At 38.5% G+C, this 26,223-nt stretch overlaps 1 long non-coding RNA gene across 1 annotated transcript in view; it reads left to right on the top strand.

The window, feature by feature from the left end:
* Window positions 1-548: 548 nt before the first annotated feature.
* The window catches only part of LOC103885405, a 60,142-nt gene continuing 34,467 nt past the window's right edge, over window positions 549-26,223 (top strand). The window contains exons 1-2 of the long non-coding RNA XR_648460.3: window positions 549-1,605; window positions 3,089-3,182. This is a non-coding gene — a long non-coding RNA (uncharacterized LOC103885405). The remainder of the gene's footprint in view (window positions 1,606-3,088; window positions 3,183-26,223) is intronic.

Raw genomic sequence — 26,223 nt, 5'->3', positions numbered from 1 at the left:
TGAACTGTCTATTCAAGATCTTTGCCCATTTTTTAATTTTTTTTTTTTTTTTTGAGACAGAGTCTTGCTCTGTCACCCAGGCTGGAGTACAGTGGCGTGATCTTGGCTCACTGCAAGCTTCGCCTCCCAGGTTCACGCTATTCTCCTGCCTCAGCCTCCTGAGTAGCTGGGACTACAGGCACCTGCCACCATGGCCAGCTAATTTTTTTGTGTTTTTAGTAGAGACAGAGTTTCGCTGTGTTAGCCAGGATGGTCTTGATCTCCTGACCTCATGATCCGCCCACCTCGGCCTCCCAAGGTGCTGGAATTACACGCATGAGCCACCGCGCCCGGCCTTTAATTGGGTTTTTATTTTGTGGCTTATGTTGTTGAATTGTAGGAGCTCTTTATGTATTCTGGATATTAATCTCTTATCAGCTATATGATTTGCAAATATGTTTTCCCATTCTCTAGGTTGTCTTTTTACTCTGTTGATTGTATTCATTGGTGCATAGAAGCTTTTAAGTTTATTGTCATCCCATTTGTCTATTTTTGCTTTTGTCATTGTCATTGTCATTTTGTCATTGTCAAATCTAATGTCATAAAGACTTTCTTTAAAAATAATTTTTAGAGGGTTTTAGACCATCTTTTTAAGTTTTTAATTCATTTTGAGTTAATTTTTATATAGTATAATGTTTTTCCAACACGATTTGTTCAAGAGACTGTCCTTCCCCATCGAGTGGTCTTGGCACTGCCACTGAAGATCATTTGACCATATTTGTGAGACTTCATTTCAGGGATATATCTTAAATTCCATTGGTATATATGTCTGTCTTTATGACAGTATCTTACTGTTTTGATTACTGTTGCTTTATAATAGGTTTTGAAACCAGAAAGTGTGAGACCTCCAACTTTGTTTTTGTTTTCTCTCTCTCTCTATTTTTTTGGCTATTTGGAGTATTTTGTTTTATAACTGTGGCTTTTCTATTTGTAGGGCAGAGTAAGTGGAAGCTGATTTTTAAGAAAAGTAGATGGGTTAAGTGAGAGGAAGAGATGCATCTCATGGGTGCCTGTGATGCAATGCAATATGAAGGTACAGAAATACATTGGGAGGGCTGGGCATGGTGGCTCAGTCCTGTAATCCCAGCACTTTGGGAGGCCAAGGCAGGCAGATTGCTTGAGCTCAGGAGCTCAAAATCAGCTTGGGTGACATAGTGAAACCTCATCTCTTAAAAAAATCCACTGGGAGAAAAAGAGAAAAACGACCACCACCATCTCAATAAAAATCTACGTCCAGCACAGACCTTGGAACTTATGTGCAGGAACTTTTCCTCAAATTTGTAATCATGTTCGTCAGTGTGTTGTTCTTTCTTTTACAATTTGGGGATGTTGAAGACACCTTACTGGAATTGTAGGTTGAACCAAAACTGACTAAACTTTGAACTTTGAGGATTTTAATAAGTATTTTGCTCTTTCACTCATGAAATGCATCCCTGACACTATAATATGCTCTGGACTTGCAGTGGTGCCTACAGTGATGGGTAAAGCAGACCTGATCCTTGCCCTCAAAGAAATTGACTTAGCAACTTCTTGTGAATGTGGACAGAGTTGAGCATATGCATTGATGTAAGAGAACTCCAAGTTTTTCTCTTCAGCTACAGAATGTAGTCTTCTGTTTTTTCTTGGGCTTGTTCTTTGATGAGTTTTTAAGATGAAGGGACATGTTGCTAGTTTCCTATATGGGAAATTCAAGTACTCCCTGGCTATGAACTGGAGATAAAACACATGCCATTCTATACCTTTAACAAGAAATTTTAATTTAATTTAATATATTTGAGGTTTAAGTAAATAATTTATTTCCTCCTCTAAAGTCATGAAAGAACCTCTCATGCTGTATGCAGTAGTGAGAGCCAAGATATTTGGCAAGAGGGAATAGGAAAATAATTGATGTTACAGTGCTGCATGGAGGGAGGGGCCAAATTGTACCAAAACAGGTTTTAAAGAATTATTGACAGGAAAATGTGCTTTCTGGGAACTTCTCTCCCTTGAGGTGAAAACTAACGCATGAAAAAATTAGATTTTATCTGGAGGATATTCATCACCTAGATACATTTTCCTTCAGAGGGGTTAAAAATACTAAGCAGCTACTTAAGGCCTTGTTTTCCGGGCACATAGCCCACATTATATAAGTATTAAACAGCAAATTTAAAATGTACAAAAGTTTTTGTAGTTTCTTTGATTTTATTTGAAAATCTTTGAGGTTTATAGCAAAGACGGAGGAAATTACTTTAATGGAATTGGGGGAATGTATATGTAACACAGAAACTTATTTTGCTAGGAACTTTTATAATATGACACAGCAACATTATAAAGTTATACAGCCCCTGTTATTGTTAATATGTAATGTTTAGCTCTTGATATTAATTTGTGTGTTTTGAAGGCTTTTTGCTGGTTTTGGGTGGTTTGGGATAATGCTATACTGAAATCACGGATCTCTGTATGTTCATGAGCTTCTGAGGAGTTAGAATTAGGTTAACAATTTTGTCATGAGGTGCTCAGTGTTCTAGAAGTCATCTTTTGTCTTTTGGTTTGGTTCACATTCTGCAAAATCTCCAGACATTGAAGTAAACATATTTAGAGAAAGAAAGAGAGCTTTCAGAACTTACTCTATGAAATGTTATTTCTTTGGATTGTTCTGTATACCAAAGGATGAAGACAATTCCTTTTAAAAAATGGAATGTGCATTTGTTTGCTAAATTATTTAATTTTCTTTTCTATGTATGTGAAATTTTAGTTGTAAAACTTATAGTTTGTTAGAACTTCTTAATTAGACCTGTGAAAATATTTTTAAAATATTTGCATTCCAAAAATATGTTCAATTATCTATAAAATGCTTCAGTCTGGGTATCGTAGCTTATGGAAACACTGGCATGTTATGTTGTATTAGCATGACAAGAAAGGATCTATGAAATACCCTGATAAAAGATTAGTATGCCAAGGTTTTGTTAGTGTTAATATGAAAAAGATGATATTCGCAAAAAGTAAAACTTTAGACTTTGGGAAATGCTTCCAATACTGAAGCTGCTATGTCTTTGATTTTATTTTCTAGGTCATTGTTTCCCAAACTAGATGCTGAATCCCAGTGAGACTGTGAAGATATTGTGAGCGTTCTTGGAGATCAGAGCAGAAAACGTCCATCGGAGGTAGGTAACAGTGAGGGACTACAGGCAATTGTATAAATGAACCAGATGCCCTCTTTCCTCTGGTACCTCTCATGATAGCTCCAAGTCCATGTGCTTCCTTTTAGCCTTTTCAGATTTTTGATTCTCTGAAAGAAGCTACTGGTAACCTTTGAATTTTTCTTTTCCTTAATAATAGCTACTGCTTATTGATCAATTATTTTGTACCATCAAGACTTGTACTAAGTGAATTAGATAGTTTCATTTAAACCTCAGTGTACTTCTATGAGACAGGTACTAGGTTTTTTTTTTTCTCCAGTTTATAAGTGGAGCAGCTGAGGCTTAGGGAGTTTTAGTGATTTCTGTAAGGTCATTCAGCTAAAAAGAGATGCTACTGATTTTGAACACAGGCAACCTGAATGTAGGACTCACAGTCTTTCCCTCCTTCTTCTGTTGTTTTTGTCATTGGATTTTATCAGATGAAATGGTCTGAGAGCTATTCCTCTATCATTATCAACTAGGCTAAGGATGGGGAGTAAGCTATCTTAGTGGGGCATCTTGGACCGGATATTCTGAGCTTTTTCAAATGGCAAAAATGCTTTCTACAAAGATTAAGACAGGCCATTTAGCACCCTCGAGCTCTGCTTAAGAAATACTTTATCTAACAAAAGAGAAATAACTATTTAAAAAATGTAGTAGATATGAAGGTGACATAGAGAGTGACAAAAGTTTAAGAGCCTTGTTATTAGTTCTCAGACTTAGACTATTTTGACACAGTTGCATATTTTGTATGTAAAGGACATTATTATGAAAGAATACTTCAGTCTCTCTTTTAGAGAAAGTTGCTGAAGTGTCTCCCTCTCACCTGCTGCTGTCCTCTACCTCTCATAAAGATACTTGTATAATACTGGGGTCATTTTTGAGAATTAAGAGACACATTTAACAGCTGAATTCTCCCAAATGGATTCTAAACTCAAATAAAAATGAGACTTCCAGTAATGGTGGCTTGAGAAACTGGGGCAACAGCTTCTACAAACAGTTTAAAAAAATCTGGACAATATTATGAAAGGCAGCTTAACTGAAGGCACTGGAACATGCACCAAGACAGACAGAAATTGAGAAAAATACACCCTTGAAAGACTACTGCATTGGGTAAGAACTGCAAGTTTGTGCCTTTCTGGCCTAGGGCTGCTCCCCAAACCCGACTGTCGCACAGGAAAACCTCAGCCTTAATGGTATTAAAAGGCAGATGTCAAAGGTCAGGGCAGCAGAGATACCAGTAAGTTATAGGAGGATTTTGGAAGTGAGAAAGCCACACTTATCTGACAAGTTGTTTCATTTATACCATCAAATAGGATGTGGATATATGTCTTCTTGCTGACAGAACATTCTCTCAATGTTCTGAGATAGTCTCCAATCTCATATATTTTGTGCTATATTATCTCTTTTATAAAATTGGAATTTGCTTTAACAACACTGGCTCTATCAGGATATTTAGGGCAGAGCAGACATATTAGGCCTTTATACTTAACTTTGATAATGGGATTAAACCTTCCTTTGGGAACAGAAGGCTATAAGAGTATGGAGAGAAACAGATGCATTCTCTACAAGGAAAACTTGCCTTCAGCCATTATTACTGTGCTTTTGGTTCCTAGCAATATATCCACTGGTGTCCATTGGGTACCCAAGTGTTCTGTCCCATTAATTTGGATAACCCCAGGAATAAACTGAGGTGGCATATGTGCTTAAAGTAGGTCAATGGCTTGAAAGAAAAATGTTTGTTGGAATCACATCAGTTTGGGGCTTTCTCCAGATTTAGATAAGAGGAATAAGAAGAAAACAAAGATTTAGCCTTGTCTGGGTTCTTCAGTCACCCTCTGTACTCCATAGCCATCAAGTTGACTTGATCTATACAAATATCACTCTTCTGGAGACGAGCTCAGTCTCCCTGGGTGACTATTAGTCAGGATTCTCCAGAGAAACAGAATCATATGGAGGCTGAGAAGTCCTGAGATCTGCAGCTGGCCAACTGGAGATCCAGGAGAGCCAATGGGATAGTTTCAGTCCAAGTCCAAAGATCTGATAGCCAGAAGAGCCAATGTTGTGAGCTGCAGTCTGAGTCTGAAGACAGGAGAAGACCAGTATCACAGCTCAAAGACAGTCTGGCAGACAAAAGAGAATTCTATCTTACTCAGCCCTTTTATTCTATTCAGGCTTTCAATGGCTTGAATTAAGCCTATCTACACTGGGAGGGCAATCTACTTTACTTAGTCTATCAATTCAAATGTTAATCTCTTCCAGAAACATCCTCACAGGCACATTCAAAATAATATTTAATCAACTATCTGGGTATTCCATGGCCTGGTTAAGTTGACACATAAAATTAACTATCATGGTGATGCAAAGTGAACTAGGTGTATTTGGTCACTCTCTATGGCCAAAGAGCTGACCTTGGCTAAAAAAATACATGCTAAAACTTTATATGCTTCTGATGGGTCATATATTGGGCTGGGCCAAATTCTTGTTAACTGAACTTTCAACAACTCTTCTACAGTGAGGATATTACAAAGCCTCAGGCAAAACTAAAAAGTGAGTAAGTGGTTAATATTTGGCCAAAAGAAATATGTCTTAGTGTTAATTGTCCTTGAGCTAATTAAAACTTAGATGGAGAACTACAAAGCTAACTATAACATGGGACAACCCTGATGAGGGCCATATTAGAGAAAGTGAACACTATGAGAGTACAGGGTGAGTGACTGAGGGAGGGCATTTTAGTTGTCTTTTGTCATCATTTATCTTGGCCTTTGTTTTGGGCAGCTTTTGTTTTTATTGAGGTATAATTCACATACTATAAAGTTCACCATTTAAAAATATACAGTTTGTTGATTTTCAGTATGTTTACAAGGTTGTACAACTACCACCACTAATTCAAGAATATTTTTATTGCCCTCAGGGCAACTTTTTGCAGCAGATAATATTTTCTCACATTCATGATTATATACAAATCTTATAAATTCTATGGCATTAATTTATTGGTGAAATATGTTGATTCACCAACTCGGACAGAGAAGCAGTTTTATTTATTTATTTAATTTATTTATTTGAGATGGAGGCTCGCTGTGTTGCCCAGGCTGGAGTGCAGTGGCACTATCTTGGCTTGCTGCAACCTCCAGCTTTCGGGTTCAAGCGATTCTTATGCCTCAGCCTCCTGAGTAGATGAGACCACAGGCACATGCCTCCACACCTGGCTAATTTTTATATTTTTAGTAGAGATAGGGTTTTACCATGTTGGCCAGACTGGTCTTGAATTCCTGGCCTCAAGTGATCTGCTAGCCTCAGCCTCCCAATGTGCTGGGATTATAGGTATGAGCCGCTGCTCCCGACCGAGAAGCATTTTTAAAAAAATTTATTACTCAGAACCTCTTGAGCATCACATTGTATGTCATTAATATGTTGTCGACTTGTACTGTTGGAAAGTAGAACACTTTCAATTTCTCATACTCATTTTGCCCTAATACTGTGCTATAATTTTACATGCTAGTCTTAATGTGTTCTCACCAAGTGCGTAACTTTTCCTTTTCTAGGAAATACGTTCTATTACTAAATAGTTTGCTTCCTGGGCCTTTTTACTGAAAGCATTACTCTGTTCTAGGATTCCAATTGCCATTTAAAATAATCAGATGGATACCCCATTTCCCATGGTGATTATTGCACATTGCATGCCTGTATCAAAGTATCTCATGCACTCAATAAATATATACACCTACTATGTACCCACAAAAATTAAAAATAAAAAAGATCAGAATCTCTACTTGCTAAATAGCTGTCATTTATGTTCAGTGTTTATTTCAATTTTGCTGGAGCTATCACTGCTGTTTTAAGTTCTTTGCCCCAAACCACCCACAATGGAATAGTAACTTGGATTACCACCAGTCCATGTAAAACTAATTAATAAGCAGCTTTTGTTGTAAAGATGGATTTTTTAAAAAAAAATTGGTATCTCTTATTGCACTAGAACAGCAAAATACTTGGAAAATTATAATCATTTATCACTATCTTTATCAGAATTGTCCATAGATCTAGGCCTAGTAACCTCCTTTTCCATCTCAGACCTTGTCTTCAAAATTTGTCACATTGGACTCTCAGGCATGTCTACAAAACGCAAACATTAAATAAAGCAGAAGGACATAATAAATATGCAAACAGGAAAATCTCAAAAAATACAACTTCATAGTATAATTTACTTCTAGCTGACCCAATTGACACTTTGCAGTGTTCATAATAGCAAAGTGTCAGGGAAAGAGTTGAAATACATTATGTAAAAATTCCCTTTAGTTTTCTGTTATACCAGTGGAAGCTGTTGGCATGGGGTAAAGGGAGGCTGGGGGAGGTAATAGATAATCAGTCTATTGTCCTCCTTTCTATGTAATACCATTTACCATTAGCTGTCTTTTTCTTTCATCAGTGCCTGAAAATAGGCCCAAGCCAGAGTTCCATCTTACCAATTTCTATTACTGATATAATGTGTATATTTAATATTCAGTGCTGATGTTCTTGAGCCAGTATCAGTAGGAGACACATTTTGAGTTTTTTTTGTTGTTGTTGGTGGTGCTAATAAGTCTCGTCTGAGTTGCTGAGTTGCCTTGTACCCCATGTGGTCAGTGGTGTATGACCTAGATGGAGTCTTTGGGTCTCTGTGGCAAGGGTCAGATGAATAACAGCCTCATTAGGACCTGGCACTAAGCTCCTCTTAGCACTCATCAACTCTAATTGTCTCTTTCCTGTCTGCTTTCCCCACTGGACTGGATGTAAATAAGTATTTATTTACTTCACTTCCCAAGTATGTTGCATAACACCTTGCAAAAAACAAATGTTCTATAAAACTTTACGTAATGAGTAAATGCCAGGTTCCCTAAAACATCTTGTGTCCTCCTGCTTCATGCTTGTTGCGGAGACAACTACTACTCTGACAAAATGTTCAGCGTAGTCTTATTTTAAGAGCAGCAGCCCCAGCAGGCACTGAATAAGAGCCTAACTCTTAAAAACCCATTAAAGTTCCAGCCACTCTATTGATGGCAAAATGAATGCAACTTTTCCTGGTCCAACAGAAGCAATTCCATAACACTCAGCATTCCCCCATCTCCTGCCCCATTACTCTGGCCTGTGGGCTACAAACAAATGGAAAGTAATTTTATCTCAGCTAAACAATCACCTTTGGGGAATCCCTGAGTCTGTGATATCTTGGATTGCTGAAAACATTTTAACTCTGTTGTCTCCTTAAGACATACATCTGTAGATCATGCTCTGCCAATGCGGATTATTTAGTTATTTGCGGTGATACTCCCTATGAAGGGCACAGAAGGTAATGTCCTTCTCTTGAGGCAGACTCTGGGGATATCTGCAGGAAATTAGATACTTTCTTCTGAAAAAATTCATTGGTTCTAGTTATTTGTTTCCCAGTTCAAAGCATTCCTTTGCCCCTGCCATGGGATATTATGGAAATTCCCAGGACATTTTTTAAAAAATCAGAGCTACCACCTGTTGTCTTTTACCCTCAAGAACAAGTCACGCTATGGGGATGACGGTGAAGAGCTAGGTGAACTCTTCCTTATCCTTACAGTACCCTCTTCAACTGAGGGTGACATGCTGTAAATTATTGTAGCTTTATTTAATGTAATTTAGCTCATTTGTTTTCCTTAGTGTCTCTGATAGCTTACAGATTAGAAAATTAATAAACTCATTATTGCTTTTTTATAAGTCTCTACTGTCATTTCTTTGCCTGCGTTTCTTGTTTGCCTGTTTTGTGTTGATATCTTTGAGGTGCACTATTTCTATTCTGATATAATATTCCCTTTTCTAGGTCCCTTGCTTTTTCTTTCATGCTTTTTGGATTTCCCCTTTTCATGATTCATATATTACATAAACTCTCAGGTTAAGTTGACCCACTTCTCACCTGAGCTCGTGTTTAAGATCCACTTGTTTGAGAAACTCTTCCTGGACCACATTGCACCTAGATTATATGAATGTTTAAAGCTCGGAAAACATAAAAATATGTTCTGAGCTGTAAACATTTTTTTAAAAGTTTGTGTATTGCTGTTTCCTGAAGCTGCTCAGCGTTTGCCAATTCGTCTTCTTAACTCTGTGTGATCTTGGCCTTGCTCAGAGTGATGTGCAGGATGAGAGAGAAGGAATAATTCATCTTTTCTCTTACATAAAAAATGATTTATCTGTCAATTTAAAAAAATGAAGTGAATGATCCACAAGCAACATAGCTATTATAAATAACACCATTTTACAGCGGAGGTAACCAAGTCCTAGAATGATTAAATAACTTACCCAGCCAACACAGCTAAAAACAGAAGGAGTCAGAATTCCAAACCAGGCAATAGGGTTTCCCATGCTCTTCCCATTAAATGTGGTCTAGTCTCTAAAGTAGATTTAAAATGAATACATTTTCCAAGTATGTGCTTTTAGAAATAATTGGAAAAGGAGGTGGGGAAAGAAGTCACATAATTATATATGAATTGTTAAATATGGATTGAACCCTACTAAGGACCAGCACTCTTATAGATGCTGGGGATGGGTCAGTGGACCAGCAGACCAGCTTTGTTCTATTGTAGTTTACATTCTACAGAAGCAGTGCCCAACCTTTTTGGCACAAGGGACCGGTTTTGGGGAAGAAAATTTTTCCACAGATGAAGCGGGGATGGTTTCGGGATGAAGCTGTTCCACCTGAGATCATCAGGCATCAGTTAGATTCTCATGAGGAACATGCAACCTAGATCCCTACATGCACAGTTCCCAGTAGGGTTCACACTCCCATTAGAATCTAACACCTACTGCTGATTTGACAGGAGTCAGAGCTCAGGCGGTAATGCTCACCTGCTGCTCACCTCCTGCCATGCAACCTGGTTCCTAACAGGCCACAGACTCGTACTGGTCTGTAACCTGGGGATTGGGGACCCCTGTATTAGGGGAAAGGGGCACATGTTGACAGATAATAAAACAAGGAATAAACAAGAAAGTGTCAGACAATGGTCAGTGCTATGAGGCAAATAAAGCAAGGTGACTTGATTGTAACTGTTGAGTGATACTACCTCAGTTATCTATCTAAGGCCAGGGAAGGCCCTTTCAGAGGAGGTGACACTGGAGCTGGGAAGTGAATAGTAGATATTTTATTGATTGTTGTGAAGAATTTTAATTAAATGTTTTCAACTGTGTGAAAAAGTTTGGAAACCAAATAAATTCTCTTAAAGCCAAAATAAAACAAAACAAAAATAAAACCTAAGTGAGGCATCCTCTTATTTCACCAAATGTAGAAAAACAACTTTCACATCTTTTTATCTCTCTGAAGTTTCACTCTCTTTCTCTGAATAAAGATGCAAAGGCATATATAATATTCTATTTTAATACAACGAATCCTCTTAGTAGACATGTACTTTTTCATTTTACTTTTATCAAGTTACAGATATACAAAGTTTAAAAGGTCAAATAGTTCTAAAGAGGTAAAAGGAAGGGCAACTCTCTTTTGTTGCACTCATTCCCACCTGCAGTTTCTGTTTTTTAGAGACAACCACTTTTAATCTTCTGGTTATTTTTTTAACCTCTAGTACTTCAAAAATAATAGGTTTATACACTATGTCTTGATTTTTTAGTTTTACGCATTGTGTTTTGATTTCGTCTATTGAAAATAATATTTTAGCCCTCTTATAATCTCCTCTCTCCCACTATCTTTTTTTTTTTTTTTTTGAGACAGGATCCTGCTCTGTTGCCCATGCTGGAGTGCAGTGGTATGATCACTGCTTACTGCAGCCTCATCCTCCCAGGCTCAAGCAATCCCCTTGCCTCAGCCTCCCCAGTAGCTGGGACTACAGGTGCATGCCACCACGCCCATTGAATTTTTGTATTTTTTTTTTTTAAGAGACAGGGTCTCCCTATGTTGCCCAGGTTGGTCTTGAACTCCTGGGCTCTGGTGATCAGCCCATCTTGGCTTTCCAAAGTGCTGGGATTGCAGGCATGAACAATCATGCCCAGTCTACTCCCACTATCTTTAAAAATAGTTACATCATTAGTTTTAATTAGATCATGGTTCAGAGTTTGTTATGATAACTATATAAGTATTATTTACATCTGAACCATGTAGTTTGTTTTGATTGCATTTCCTTTCTTGCATATCCTTTTGTCTTCTCAGTATTAATGATTTACTTGTTTTAAAATTTCATTTGGTTTTTACCTATCATTTTTTCATACCCAAATTCTCCCTTAGAACTATAAATCTCTTTTCAAATTTTCAAACACATTAAGCAGTCTATTAATTACAACTTTTCATGAAAACATTTCTCCTTGTGGTCCCCATTCTCTTGCTCTAATAGGAATTGGTTGATTTTTCATTATAGCATCATTCTGAGATCCTACCCCCATTTTTTTTCTTTTTTAAATTGGGAGCTCTGTTTCTTGGGTTAAGTGAACTTCTTTTTTTCTTGGGTATAGTAGGCAGAATAATGGCCCTGCAAAACATGTTCATGTCTCAATCCCCAAAATCTGTATATACACACCTTACATAGCAAAAGGGACTTTGAAGATATGATTGAAGATCTCTTTTTAAACTGAATTTGTTTTTTCTTAGTTGTAAAATCTATATAAAATAGAAGAAAATTCAAAATGAAATCAAAAGATAATAGCAGTAATAAGATTAACCTACAGCAGCTGCAGCACCAGTAACAACACTAAAAGAATTACTTCTACTCCAAAATGACTAAGAAATACGTATATGAACCTCTTAAGCAACTCACTTTTAATAATGGCTAAATTAAATGGAATTGTAATATCTTCAAATGGATCTCAATGATTGCACGCTGATTAGTGTCCATAATGGGACAGGTTATACTAGTTACATATTACAATCTGGAGAGAAATGTGTAAGTCAGATCAGAAGACATGATTTCTAGTCTGTGCTTCACCGTTCACTTTTTCAAAAAATTATTTGAAGTTCTGGGATACATGTGCAGAACGTGCAGGTTTGTTACATAGGTATATGTGTGCCACGGTGGTTTGCTGCACCTATTGACCCATCCTCTAAGATCCCTCCCCTCACCCCCCACCCCCAAACAGGGCCTGGTATGTGTTGTTCCCCTCCGTGTGTCCATGTGTTCTCATTGTTCAACTCCCATTTATGAGTGAGAATATGCAGTGTTTGGTTTTCTGTTCCTGTGTCAGTTTACTGAGGATGATGACTTCCAGCTTCATCCATATCCCTGCAAAGTACATGATCTCATTCCTGTTTATGGCTGCTTAGTATTCCATGGTGTATATGTACCACATTTTCTTTATCCAATCTGTCATTGATGGGCATTTGGGTTGGTTCCATGACTTTGCTATTGTAAATAGTACTGCAGTAAACATATGTATGCATGTGTCTTTATAGTAGAATGATTTCTATTCCTTTGGGTATATACCCAGTAATGATATTGCTGAGTCAAATGGTATTTCTGGTTCTAGATCCTTGAGGAATCGCCATACTCTCTTTCACAATGGTTGAACTAATTTACATTCCCACCAACAGTGTAAAAGCATTTCTATTTCTCTACAACCTTACCAGCATCTATTGTTTTTTGATTTTTTTTTTATTATACTTTAAGTTCTAGGGTACATGTGCACAACATGTAGGTTTGTTACATGTGTTGGTGTGCTGCACCCATTAACTTGTCATTTACATTAGGTATATCTCCTAATGCTATCCCTCCCCCCTCCCCCCTGCCACAATAGGGCCTGGTGTGTGATGTTCCCCTTCCTGTGTCCAAGTGATCTCATTGTTCAGTTCCCACCTATGAGTGAGAACATGTGGTATTTGGGTTTCTGTTCTTGTGATAGTTTGTTGAGAATGATGGTTTCCAGCTGCATCCATGTCCCTACAAAGGACACGAACTCATCCTTTTTTATGGCTGCATAGTATTCCATGGTGTATATGTGCCACATTTTCTTAATCCAATCTGTCACTGATGGACATTTGGGTTGATTCCAAGTCTTTGCTATTGTGAATAGTGCCACAATAAACATACGTGTGCATGTGTCTTTATAACAGCATGACTTATAATCCTTTGGGTATATCCCCAGTAATGGGATGGCTGGGTCAAATGGTATTTCTGGTTCTAGATCCTTGAGGAATTGCCACACTCTTTTCCACAATGGTTGAACTAGTTTACAGTCCCACCAACAGTGTAAAAGTGTTCCTATTTCTCCACATCCTCTCCAGAACCTGTTGTTTCCTGATTTTTTAATGATTGCCATTCTAACTGGTGTGAGATGGTATCTCATTGTGGTTTTGATTTGCATTTCTCTGATGGTAAGTGATGATGAGCATTTTTTCATGTGTCTGTTGGGTGTATGAATGTTTTCTTTTGAGAAGTGTCTGTTCATATCCTTTGCCCACTTTTTGATGGGGTTGTTTGTTTTTTCTTGTAAATTTGATTGAGTTCTTTATAGGCTCTGGATATTAGCCCTTTGTCAGATGAGCAGATTGCAAAAATGTTCTCCCATTCTGTAGGTTGCCTGTTCACTCTGATGGTAGTTTCTTTTGCTTTTTAATTGTCACCATTCTGACTGGCATGAGATGATCTCTCATTGTGGTTTTGATTTGCATTTTTCTAATGACCAGTGATATTGAGCTGTTTTTCATATATTTGTTGGTTGTGTAAACATCTTCTTTTGAGAAGTGTCTGTTCATATCCTTAGCCCACTTTTGGATGGGATTATGTGTTTTTTTCTTGTAAATTTGTTTAAGTTCCTTGTAAATTCTGGATATTAGACCTTTGTCAGATGGGTAGATTACAAAAATTTTCTCCCATTCTGTAGGTTGCCTGTTCACGCTGATGACAGTTTATTTTTCTGTGCAGAAGCTCTTTCGTTTAATTAGATACCATTCATAAATTTTGGCTTTTGTCACAATTGCTTTTGGCATTTTTGTCATGAAGTCTTTGCCCATGCCTCTGTCCTGAATGGTATTGCCTAGGTCTTCTTCTAGGATTTTTATGGTTTTGGGTTTTACTTTTAAGTCTTTAATCCACCTTGAGTTAATTTTTGCATAAGGTATAAATAAGGAGGGGGTTCAATTTTAGTTTTCTGCATATGGCTAGCCTGTTTTCCCAGTACCGTTTTTTGAACAGGAAATCCTTTCTCCATTGCCTGTTTTTGTCAGGTTTGTTGAAGATCAGATGGTTGTAAATGTGAGGTGTTATTTCTGAGGTCTCTGTTCTGTTCTATTTGTCTATATGTCTGTTTTGGTACCAGTACCATGCTGTTTTGGTTACTGTAGCTTTGTAGTGTAGTTTGAAGTCAGGTAGCATGATGCCTCCTGCTTTGTTCTTTTTGCTTAGGGTTGTCTTGGCTATACAAGGTCTTCTTTGATTCCATATGAAATTTAAATTAGTTTTTTTTTCTAATTCTGTGAAGAATGTCAATGGTAGTTTGATGGGAATAGCATTGAATCTATAAATTACCTGGGGCAGTATGGCCATTTTCATGATATTGATTCTTCCTATCCACGAGAATGGAATGTTTTTCCATTTGTTTGTGTCCTCCTTTATTTCCTAGAGCAATGGTTTGTAGTTCTCCTTGAAGAGGTCTTTCACATCCCTTGTTAGCTATTTTCCTAGGTATTTTATTTTCTTTGTAGTAATTGTGAATGGGAGTTCATTCATGATTTGGCTTTCTGCTTGTCTATTGTTGGTATACAGAAATGCTTGTGATTTTTGCACGTTGATTTTGTATCCTGAGACTTTGCTGAGGTTGCTTATCAGTTTAAGGAGTTTTTGGGCTGAGATGATGGGGTTTTGAAATTAAAAATTGTGTCATCTGCAAACAGGAACAATTTGACTTCCTCTTATCCTAATTAAATACCCTTTATTTCTTTCTCTTGCCTGATTGCCCTGGCCAGAACTTCCAATACTATGTTGAATAGGAGTGGTGAGAGAGAGCATCCTTGTCTTGTGCAAGTTTTCAAAGGGAATGCTTCCATCTTTTCCCCATTCAATATATTGGCTGTGGGTTTGTCATAAATAGCTCTTATTATTTTGAGATATATTCCATCAATACCTATTTTATTGAGTTTTTAGCATGAAGGGATGTTGAGTTATACCAAAGGCCTTTACTGCATGTATTGAGATAAACATGTGGTTTTTTGTCTTTGGTTCTGTTTATGTGATGGATTACATTTATTGATTTGCATATGTTGAACCAGCCTTGCATCCCAGGGATAAAACCGACTTAATTATGGTGGATAAGCTTTTTGATGTGCTGATGGATTTGGTTTGCTAGTATTTTGTTGAGAATTTTCGTATCTTTGTTCATTAGGGATACTGGCCTGAAGTTTTCTTTTTTTGTTGTGTCTCTTCCCATTTTAGGTATCAGGATGATGCTAGCTTCATAAAATCAGTTAGGGTGGAGTCACTCCTTTTTAATTGCTTGGAATAGTTTCAGAAGGAATGGTACCAGCTCCTCTGTACCTCTGTTAGAATTTGGCTGTGTATGTGTCTGTCCCTGGGCTTTTATGGTTGGTAGGCTATTAATCACTGGCTTAAATTCAGAACTTGTTATTGTTCTATTCAGGGATTCGACTTCTTCCTGGTTTAGTCTTGGGAGGGTGTATGTTTCCAGGAACTTATAAATTTCTTCTAGATTTTCTAGTTTATTTGCATAGAGGTGTTTATAGTATTTTCTGACGGTAGTTTGTATGTCTGTGGGATCAGTGGTGGTATCCCCTTTATCATTTTTTGTGTCTATTTGATTCTTCTATCTTTTCTTCTTTATTAGTTTAGTTAGCAGTGTATCTATTTTGTTAATGTTTTCAAAAAATCAGCTCCTGGATTCACTGATTTGTTGAAGGGGTTTTCATGTCTCTATCTCTTTCAATTCTGCTCTGATCTTAGTTATTTCTTGTCTTCTGGTAGCTTTTGCATTAGTTTCCTCTTGCCTCTGTAGTTCTTTCAATCGTGATGTTAGGGTGTTGATTTGCGATCTTTCTAGCTTTCTGATGTGGGTATTTAGTGCTATAAATTTTCATTTAACATTGCTTTAGCTGTATCCCAGAGTTTCTGGTGCATTGTCTCTTTGTTCTCATTGATTTCAAAGAACTCTTGATTTCTGCCTTAATTTCTTTATTTACCCAGGAGTCATTCAGGAGCAGGTTGTTCAATTTCCACGTAGTTGTGTGGTTTTGAGTGAGTTTCTTAATCTTGAGTTCTAAATTGATTGCACTATGGTCTGATAGATTGTTTGTTATGATTTCAGTTCTTTTGCATTTACTGAGGAGTGTTTTACTTCCAATTATGTGGTTGATTTTAGATTAAGTGCCATGTGTCATTGAGAGGAATGTATATTCAATTGATTTGGGGTGGAGAGTTCTGTAGTTGTCTCTTAGGTCCACTTGATCCAGAGCTGAGTTCAAGTTCTGAATATCCTTGTTAATTTGGGATTAACTGTCTGATTGTCAGTTAATCCTGTCTCGTTGACCTGTCTAATATTGACAGTGGGTTGTTAAAGTCTGCCACTATTATTGTGTGGGAGTCTAAGAACTTGTTTAATGAATCTTGGTGCTCCTGTATCGGGTTCATATACATTTAGAATAGTTAGCTCTTCTTGTTGAATTTTTCCCTTTACCATTATGTATTGCCTTTCTTTGTCTTTTTGATCTTTGTTGGTTTAAAATATGTTTTGTCAGAGAGTAGGATTGCAACCCCTGCCTTTTTTTTTGCTTTCCCTTTGCTTGGCAAATTTTTCTCCATCCCTTTCTTTGGAGCCTATGTGTGTCTTTGAACCTGAGATGGGTCTGCTGAATATAGCACACTGATGGGTCTTGACTCTATCCAATTTGCCAGTCTGTGTCTTTTAATTGGGGCATTTAGCCCATTTACATTTAAGGTTAATATTGTTATGTTTGAATTTGATCCTGTCCTCATGATCCCATCTGGTTATTTTGAACAGTAGTTGATGCAATTTCTACAGAGTGTCACTGGTCTTTATATTTTGGTATGTTTTTGCAGTGGCTGGTACTGGTGGTAACGAAATCCCTCAGAATTTGCTTATTTGGAAAGGATTTTATTTCTTCTTCACTTATGAGGCATAGTTTGGCTGAATATGAAATTCTGCGTTGAAGATTCTTTTCTTTAAGAATGTTGAATATTGACCCCCCAATCTCTCTGACTTGTAGAGTTTCTGCTGAGAGGTCTGCTATTAGTCTGATGGTCTTCCCTTTGTAGGTAACCTAGCCTTTCTCTCTGGCTGCCCTTAACATTTTTTTCTTCATTTTGACCTTGGAGAATCTGATCATTATGTGTATTGGGGTTGATCTTCTCATGGAGTATCTTACTGGTGTTCTCTATATTTCCTGAATTTGCATGTTGGCCTGTCTTGTTAGGTTGGGGAAGTTCTTCTGGATAATATCCTGAAGTGCGTTTTCCAACTTGTTTCCATTCTCCCCATCTCCTTCAGGTACTCCAATCAATTGTAAGTTTGGACTTTTTGTGAAGTCCCATTTTTCTTGAATGCTTTGTTCGTTCCTTTTCATTCTTTTTTCTCTAATCTTGTCTGGATGCCTTATTTCAGCAAGGTCGTCTTCAAACTCTGATATCCTTTCCTCTGCTTGGTCGATTTAGCTCTTGATACTTGTGTATGCTTCATGAGGTTCTCGTGCTATGTTTTGCAGCTCCATTAGGTCATTTATGTTCCTCTCTAAACTGGTTATTCTAGTTAGCAGTGCCTCTGACCTTTTATCAAGATTCTTAGCTTCTCTGCATTGGGTTAGAACATTCTCCTTTAGCTCAGCATAGTTTTTTTGTTACCCATTTTCTGAATCCTACTTCTGTCAATTCATCCATCTCATTCTCCATTCGGTTCTGTGCCCTTGCTGGAGAGATGTTGCAATCATTTTGGGGAGAAAAGGCACTCTGGCCTTTTGGGTTTTCAGAGTTTTCTTCGTTGATTGTTTCTCATGAGTTGTCTAGTTTCGATCTTTGAGGCTGCTGACCCTTGGATGTTTTGTGTGGGCTTTTTTTGTTCTTGTTGTTTCTGCTTTCTGTTTTTCTTTCAAAGGGTTGGGTCCCTCTTGTGTAGGGCTGCTGTGGTTTGCTGGAGGTTCACTTCAGGCCCTGTTAATCTGGTTCGCTACCGCGCCTGAAGATGCCATTCAAGGAAGCTGGAGAACAGCAAAGATGGGTCCCTTCTTCTTCTTCGGGGATTTCTGACCTCAATGAACACAAACCTGATACCAGTAGGATCACTCCTGTATGGGGTGTCTGACAACCCCTATTGGAGGGTCTCACCTAGTTGGGTGGCACAGGGAAGAGGACTCTTTTTCTTAATTATTATATTTTAAGTTCGAGGGTACATGCCCACAACATGCAGGTTTGTTACATAGGTATACATGTGCCATGTTGGTTTGCTGCACCCATTAACTCGTCATTTACATTAGGTATTTCTCCTAATGCTATCCCTCCCCCTGCCCCCCACCCCCTGAGAGGCCCCAGTGTGTGATGTTCCCCACCCTGTGTCCATGTGTTCTCATTATTTAGTTCCCACCTATGAGTGAGAACATGCAGTGTTTGGTTTTCTGTCCTTGTGATAGTTTGCTCAGAATGATGGTTTCCAGCTTCATCCATGTCCCTAGAAAGGACATGAACTCATCCTTTTTTATGGCTGCATAGTATTCCATGGTGTATATGTGCCAGATTTTCTTAATCCAGTCTATCATTGATGGACATTTGAGTTGGTTCCTAGTCTTTGCTATTGTGAATAGTACCACAATAAACATACATGTGCATGTGTCTTTATAGTAGCATGATTTATAAATCTTTGGGTGTATACCCAGTAATGGGATCACTGGGTCAAATGGTATTTCTAGTTCTAGATCCTTGAGGAATTGCCACACTGTCTTCCACAATGATTGAACTAATTTACACTCCCGCCAACAGTGTAAAAGCATTTCTATTTCTCTACATCCTCTCCAGCGTCTGTTGCTTCCTGACTTTTTAATGATCACCATTCTAACTGGTGTGAGATGGTATCTCATTGTGGTTTTGATTTGCATTTCTGTGATGACCAGTGATGATGAGCATTTTTTCGTATGTCTGTTGGCTGCATAAATGTCATCTTTTGAGAAGTGTCTGTTAATATCCTTTGCCCACTTTTTGATGGGGTTGCTTTTTCTTGTAAATTTGTTTAAGTTATTTGTAGATTCTGGATATTAGCCCTTTGTCAGATGAGTAGATTGCAAAAATTTTCTCCCATTCTGTAGGTTGCCTGTTTACTCTGATGGTAGTTTGTTTTGCTGTGCAGAAGCTCTTTAGTTTAATTAAATCCCATTTGTCTATTTTGGATTTTGTTCCATTGCTTTTGGTGTTTTAGTCATGAAGTCCTTGACCATGCCTATGTCCTACGTGGTATTGTCTAGGTTTTCTTCTAGGGTTTTTATGGTTTTAGGTCTAACATTTAAGTCTTCAGTCCATCTTGAATTAATTTTTGTATAAGGCGTAAGGAAGGGATCCAGTTTCAGCTTTCTACATATGGCTAGCCAGTTTTCCCAGCAGCATTTATTAAATAGGGAATCCTTTCCCCATTTCTTGTTTTTATCAGGCTTGTCCAAGATCAGATGGTTGTAGATGTGTGGTGTTATTTCTGAGGCCTCTGTTCTGTTTCATTGGTCTATCTCTCTGTTTTGGTACCAGTACCATGCTATTTTGTTTACTGTAGCCTTGTAATATAGTTTGAAGTCAGGTAGCATGATACCTCCAGCTTTATTCTTGTTGCTTAGGATTGTCTTGGCAATTTGGGCTCTTTTTTGGTTGCTTATGAACTTTAAAGTAGTTTTTTTCCAATTCTGTGAAGAAAGTCATTGGTAGCTTGATGGGGATGGCCTTGAATGTATAAATTACCTGGGGCAGTATGGCCATTTTCACAATATTGATTCTTCCTATCCATAAGCATAGAATGTTCTTCAATTTGTTTGTGTCCTGCTTTATTTTGTTGAGCAGTGGTTTGTAGTTCTCCTTAAAGAAGTCCTTCACATCCCTTATAAGGTGGAATTCTAGGTATTTTATTCTCTTTTTAGTAATTGTGAATGGGAGTTCACTCCTGATTTGGCTCTCTGTTTGTTATTGGTGTATAGGAATGCTTGTGATTTTTGCACATTGATTTTTGTCTCCTGAGACTTTGCTGAAGTTGCTTATCAGCTTAAGGAGATTTTGGGCTGAGATTATGGGGTTTTCTAAATATACAATCATGTCATTTGCAAACAGGAACAATTTGAGTTCCTCTTATCCTAATTAAATACCCTTTATTTCTTTCTCTTGCCTGATTGCCCTGGCCAGAACTTCCAACACTATGTTGAATAGGAGTGGTGAGAGATGGCATCCCTGTCTTGTGCCAGTTTTCAAAGGGATTGCTTCCAGTTTTTGCCCATTCAGTATGATATTGGCTGTGGGTTTGTCATAAAGAGCTCTTATTATTTTGAGATACGTTTCATCAATACCTAGTTTATTGAAAGTTTCTAGCATGAAGGGCTGTTGAATTTTGTCAAAGGCCTTTTCTGCATCTATTGAGATAATCATGTGGTTTTTGCCGTTGGTTCAGTTTATGCGATTGATTACGTTTATTGATTTGAGTATGTTGAACCAGCCTTTCATCCCAGGGATGAAGCTGACTTGATAATGGTGGATAAGCTTTTTGATGTGCTGGTGGATTAGGTTTGCTAGTATTTTATTGAGGATTTTCACATGAATGTTCATCAGGGATGTTGGTCTAAAATTCTCTGTTTTTGTTGTGTCTCTTTCAGGCTTTGGTATTAGGATGATGCTTGCCTCATAAAGTGAATTAGGGAGCATTCCCTCTTTTGCTATTGATTGTTGTAGTTTCAGATGGAATGGTACCAACTCCTCTTTGTACCTCTGGTAGAATTCGGCTGTGAATCCGTCTTGTTCTGGACATTTTTTGGTTGGTAAGATATTAATTATTGCCTCAATTTCAGAGCCTGTTACTGGTCTATTCAAGGATTCAACTTCTTCCTTGTTTAGTCTTGGGAGGGTGTAGATGTCTAGGAATTTATCTGTTTCTTCTAGATTTTCTAGTGTATTTGTGTAGAGGTGTTTATAGTATTCTCTGATGGTAGTTTGTATTTCTGTGGGATTGGTGATGACATCCCCTTTATCATTTTTTATTGCATCTATTTGATTCTTCTCTCTTTTCTTCTTTGTTAGTCTTGCTAGTGGTCTGTCAATTTTGTTGATCATTTCAAAAAACCAGATCTTGGATTCATTGATTTTTTGAAGGTTTTTTTGTGTCTCTATCTCCTTCACTTTTGCTTTGATCTTGGTATTTCTTGCCTTCTGCTAGCTTTGAATTCTGCTTGCCTTCTCTAGTTCTTTTAATTGTGATGTTAGGGTGTCAATTTTAGATCTTTGTTGCTTTCTTTTGTGGGCATTTAGTGCTATACATTTCCCTCTACACACTGCTTTAAATGTATTTCAGAGATTCTGGTACGTTGTGTCTTTGTTCTCATTGTTTTCAAGGAACATCTTTATTTCTGCCTTCATTTCATTATTTACCCAGTAGTCATTCAGGAGCAGGTTGTTCAGTTTCCATGTAGTTGTGTGGTTTTGAATGATTTTCTTAATCCTGAGTTCTACTTTGATTGCACTGTGGTCTGAGAGACAGTTTATTGTGATTTCTGTTCTTGTACATTTGCTGAGGAGTGCTTTACTTCCAATTATGTGGTCAATTTTGGAATAAGTGCGATGTGGTGCTGAGAAGATTGTATATTTTGTTGATTTGGGGTGGAGAGTTCTGTAGATGTCTATTAGGTCAGCTTGGTGCAGAGCTGAGTTCAAGTCCTGAATATCCTTGTTACCTTCTGTCTTGTTGATCTGTCTAATATTGACAATGAGGTGTTAAAATCTCCCATTATTATTGTGTGGGAGTCTAAGTCTCTTTGTAGGTCTCTAAGGACTTGCTTTATGAATCTCGGTGCTCCTGTATTGGGTGCATATATATTTAGGATTGTTGGCTCTTCTTGTTGAATTGATCCCTTTACCATTATGCAATGGCCTTCTTTGTCTCTTTTGATCTTTATTGGTTTAAAGTCTGTTTTATCAGAGACTAGGATTGCAACCCCTGCTATTTTTTGCTTTCCATTTGCTTGGTAGATCTTCCTCAATACCTTATTTTGAGCCTATGTGTGTCTTTGCACATGAGATGGTTCTCCTGAATACAGCTCACTGATGGATCTTGACTCTTCATCCGATTTGCCAGTCTGTGTCTTTTAATTGGGGCATCTAGCCCATTTACATTTAAGGTTAATATTGTTATGTGTCAGTTTATGATGTTACTAGTTATTTTGCCCATTAGTTGATGCAGTTTCTTCCTAGCATCGATAGTCTTTAGCATTTGTCATGTTTTTGTAGTGGCTATGCAAAACATGCAGTTGCAAGTTTTTGCAGTGGTACCAGTTGTTCCTTTCCATCTTTAGTGCTTCCTTCAGGAGCTCTTGGAAGGCAGGCCTGGTGTTGACAAAATCTCTCAGCATTTGCTTGTCTGTAAAGCTATTCTCTGTATTTCCTGAATTTGAATGTTGGCCTGCCTTGCTAGGTTGGGGAAGTTCTCCTGGATAATATCCTGAAGAGTGTTTTCCAACTTGGTTCCATTCTTTTCGTCACTTTTAGGTACCCCAATCAAACGTAGGTTTGGTCTTTCCACATAGTCTCATATTTCTTGGAGGCTTTGTTCATTTCTTCTTACTCCTTTTTCTCTAAACTTCTCTTCTCACTTTATTTCATTGATTTGATTTTCAATCACTGATACCCTTTCTTCCACTTGATTGAATCAGCTATTGAAATTTGTGCATGCGTCACGTAGTTCTCATGCCATGGTTTTTAAGCTCTATCAGGTCATTTAAGGTCTTTTCTACACTGTTTATTCTAGTTAGCCATTCGTCTAATCTTTTTTCAAGGTTTTTAGCTTTCTTGTGATGGGTTCAAACATCCTCCATTAGCTTGGAGAAGTTTGTTATTAGCCTTCCGAAGCCTACTTCTGTCGACTTGTCAAAGTCATTCTCTGTCCAGCTTTGTTCCGTTGTTGGTGAGGAGCTGCGATCCTTTGGAGGAGAAGAGGTGCTCTGGCTTTTAGAATTTTCAGCTTTGCTGCTCTGGTTTCTCCCCATCTTTGTGGTTTTATCTAACTTTGGTCTTGGATATTGCTGACCTACAGATGGGGTTTTGATATGGATGTCCTTTTTGTTGATGTTGATGCTATTTTTTTCTGTTTGTTAGTTTTCCTTCTAACAGTCAGGTTCCTCAGTTGCAGGTCTGTTGGAGTTTGCTGGAGGTCCACGCCAGACCCTGTTTGCCTGGGTATTACTAGTGGAGGCTCAGTGGAAATGGAGAAATCACCTGTCTCCCCAGTCTCTCACACTGGGAGCTGCAGACTGAAGCTGTTCCTATTTGGCCATCTTGGAACAGGCCCTTTTATTTTTTAGACAGAGTCTCGCTGTGTCGCCCAGGCTGGAGTGCAGTGGCGCCATCTCGGCTCACTGCAAGCTCCACCTCTCGTGTTCACACCATTCTCCCGCCTCAGCCTCCTGAGTAGCTGGGACTAAGGGCGCCTGCCGCCACACCTGGCTAATTTTTTTGTTTTTGTATTTTTAGTAGAAATGGGGTTTCACTGTGTTAGCCAGAATGGTCTTGATCTCCTGACCTGGTGATCTGCCTGCCTTGGGCTCCCAAAGTGCTGGGATTACAGGCGTGAGCTACCGTGCCTGGCCGGGAACTGGACTCTTTTACCGAAGTACTTTAAGTGTCCCTTGGTGGAGGGGGTGGGCGTCGCTAGGGGTAACCCACTTATCTGGGCTGCCTGGATTCCTCAGAACTACCAGGAGGAAAGGCCAAGTCTGCTGGTTCACAGAGACTGTGGCCACCCCTTCCTGTAGGGACTCAGGGCCAGTGAGATCTGGGTTCTGTCCCTGAGCATCTGGCTGGAGTTATTGGAGTTCCTGCAGGGAGGCCCCACCCAGTAAGGAAGGACGAGTCAGGATCAGGTCTGAAGAGGCACTCTGGGCACTTGGGCTGTGGAGGACATGTCTTGGGACCAAGCCTTCCAGACTCCCTGGCTCAAGCAGAGGAAAAGCGTGGCCTGGACCTACAGAGATGGATGCCGCCCTTCCCCCGCCCAGGGAGTTTAGTGTGTTAGGCAGTTGTGATTCCCAGTGCTGGCTGCTGCCCCTCCCCCAGTGAGCTCAAATGGCTTAGACAGCAGGCAGCCACAGCTGTAGTACTGGTTGCCCCTTTCCTCAGGAGCTCAGTGGGCTTAAGCAGATTCCAGCTGAGCGGCTGTTGAGAACTGTACAGCTCTGGGGTTGGGAACTAGGCCCTGGTGGCGTGGGTTTCAGAGTGGGATCTTTCGATCTGTGGCTTGCACAGTTCTGTGGAAAAAGCATGGTTTCCCTCGCTGGGTAGCACACTCACTCGCTGCCTCCCTTGGTTGGCGGGTGGGGGCTCCTCTGTCCTGTGTCGCTGTCAGGTGGGCTGCCACACCACGCTGCTCTTCCTTCCTCTCCATGGATTACTCCAGCCACCTAGTCAGTTCTGATGAGAGAACCTGGATACCTTGATTGCCAGTGAAGGATTCACATGTTTATTATGGTTCTTTTCTACCGGAGCCTCTGATCACTGCTGTCCACTGATTAACGATCTTGAGAAGAAGAGATTGTTCTGGATTATCTGTGTGGGGCCAACGTAATTACATGAGTCCTTATAAGTGAAAGAGTGAGGCAGGAGTGTTGGGGTCCGCGTGTTTCCTAAACAAAGGAATGAACACACAAGACAACACAAGACAAGACAAACATGGCGGCCGCCTTGAATGGTGCACTCTGCTTTATTTTATACAGTTGTTTGTGGAATGTTACCAAGTCACAAGACACATTGTTGTTTTTCTGACCTTTCCCTGACTTTCTGGATTTTCAAGATGTTTACACATAAACAAGCCCCCAAGGCCCTGCTTCATTTGCAAGAGCAAGACTTATCAGGAACATCTCGTTTGTGAGCATGTAGTCCTCTAGAGTCAGTATCAGAGTCAGAGATATTCAAAGATGTTATGCTGTTGGCTTTGAAGATAGAGGAAAGAGCCATGGACCTGGGAGTGAGAGCAGCCTCTAGAAGCTGGAAATGGCAAGAAAAAGGATTTTCTGTAGATCCTCTAGCAGGAATGCAAGGTTGCTGGCTGCTAACACATTGATTTTAGGACTTCTGACTTGTAGAACTGTAAAATAATAAATGTAAGTTGTTTTATAACGCTAAGTTTGTGGTAACTTGTTACAGCAGCAATAGAACACTAATACAGTGGGTTAGTCTCTAATTTTGATAGAGTATCTCCTTCAGGATCTTGAAAAAGAACACATGGAAAATAGATTTTTGATGACTTATATATCTAAAAGTATCTTTATTTTTATCTTAGAGTCATTTGAGGATGGAAATAATTTTCCCTCAGGATATTGAAGGTATTTCTCTATTGTATACTTTCTTCCAGTGAGAAGTTTAATGCCATTCTGATGCCTTATCCTTTCTTTGTTTCCTGTTTTATGTATCTCTCTGAAAGTTTCTAGTGTATGTATTTTTATCTCATATGTGGAGAAATTTCATGATGGTATACTTTTGTTTCAGCATGAGTCTTTTTCTGTCTATTGTGTTAAGCTCTCCTGATTTAGAAATTTAACTTTATCAATTCTGAAATATTTTGTGCATTATTTATTTGATAATTTTCTTTATTTCCTTTCCTCTGTTCTCTCTTTCTGGAACTCTTGTTACTTGGATGGTAGACATCCTGGACTTGTTAAATTTTGTTTTTTTTCTCCTTCCCATTTTCTGTTTTTTTATTTGCTCTACTTCTGGAGATTTCTTTAAACACGTCTTCTAATTCTTCTTCACATTTCTTCTATCTTATTTTTAGTTCCTAAGAGTTTTTTCTTGATCTTTGAGTGTTTCTTAAAAGTTTGCCATTCTTTTCTTCATATATATAGTATTTTTTTCTTCAT

The sequence above is a fragment of the Papio anubis genome, chromosome 5, assembly GCF_008728515.1.
Source record: "Papio anubis isolate 15944 chromosome 5, Panubis1.0, whole genome shotgun sequence".
Taxonomy (NCBI): Eukaryota; Metazoa; Chordata; class Mammalia; order Primates; family Cercopithecidae; genus Papio; species Papio anubis.
Note: the sequence above shows the minus strand (reverse complement) of the source record. Positions and strands in the feature narration are given on the sequence as shown.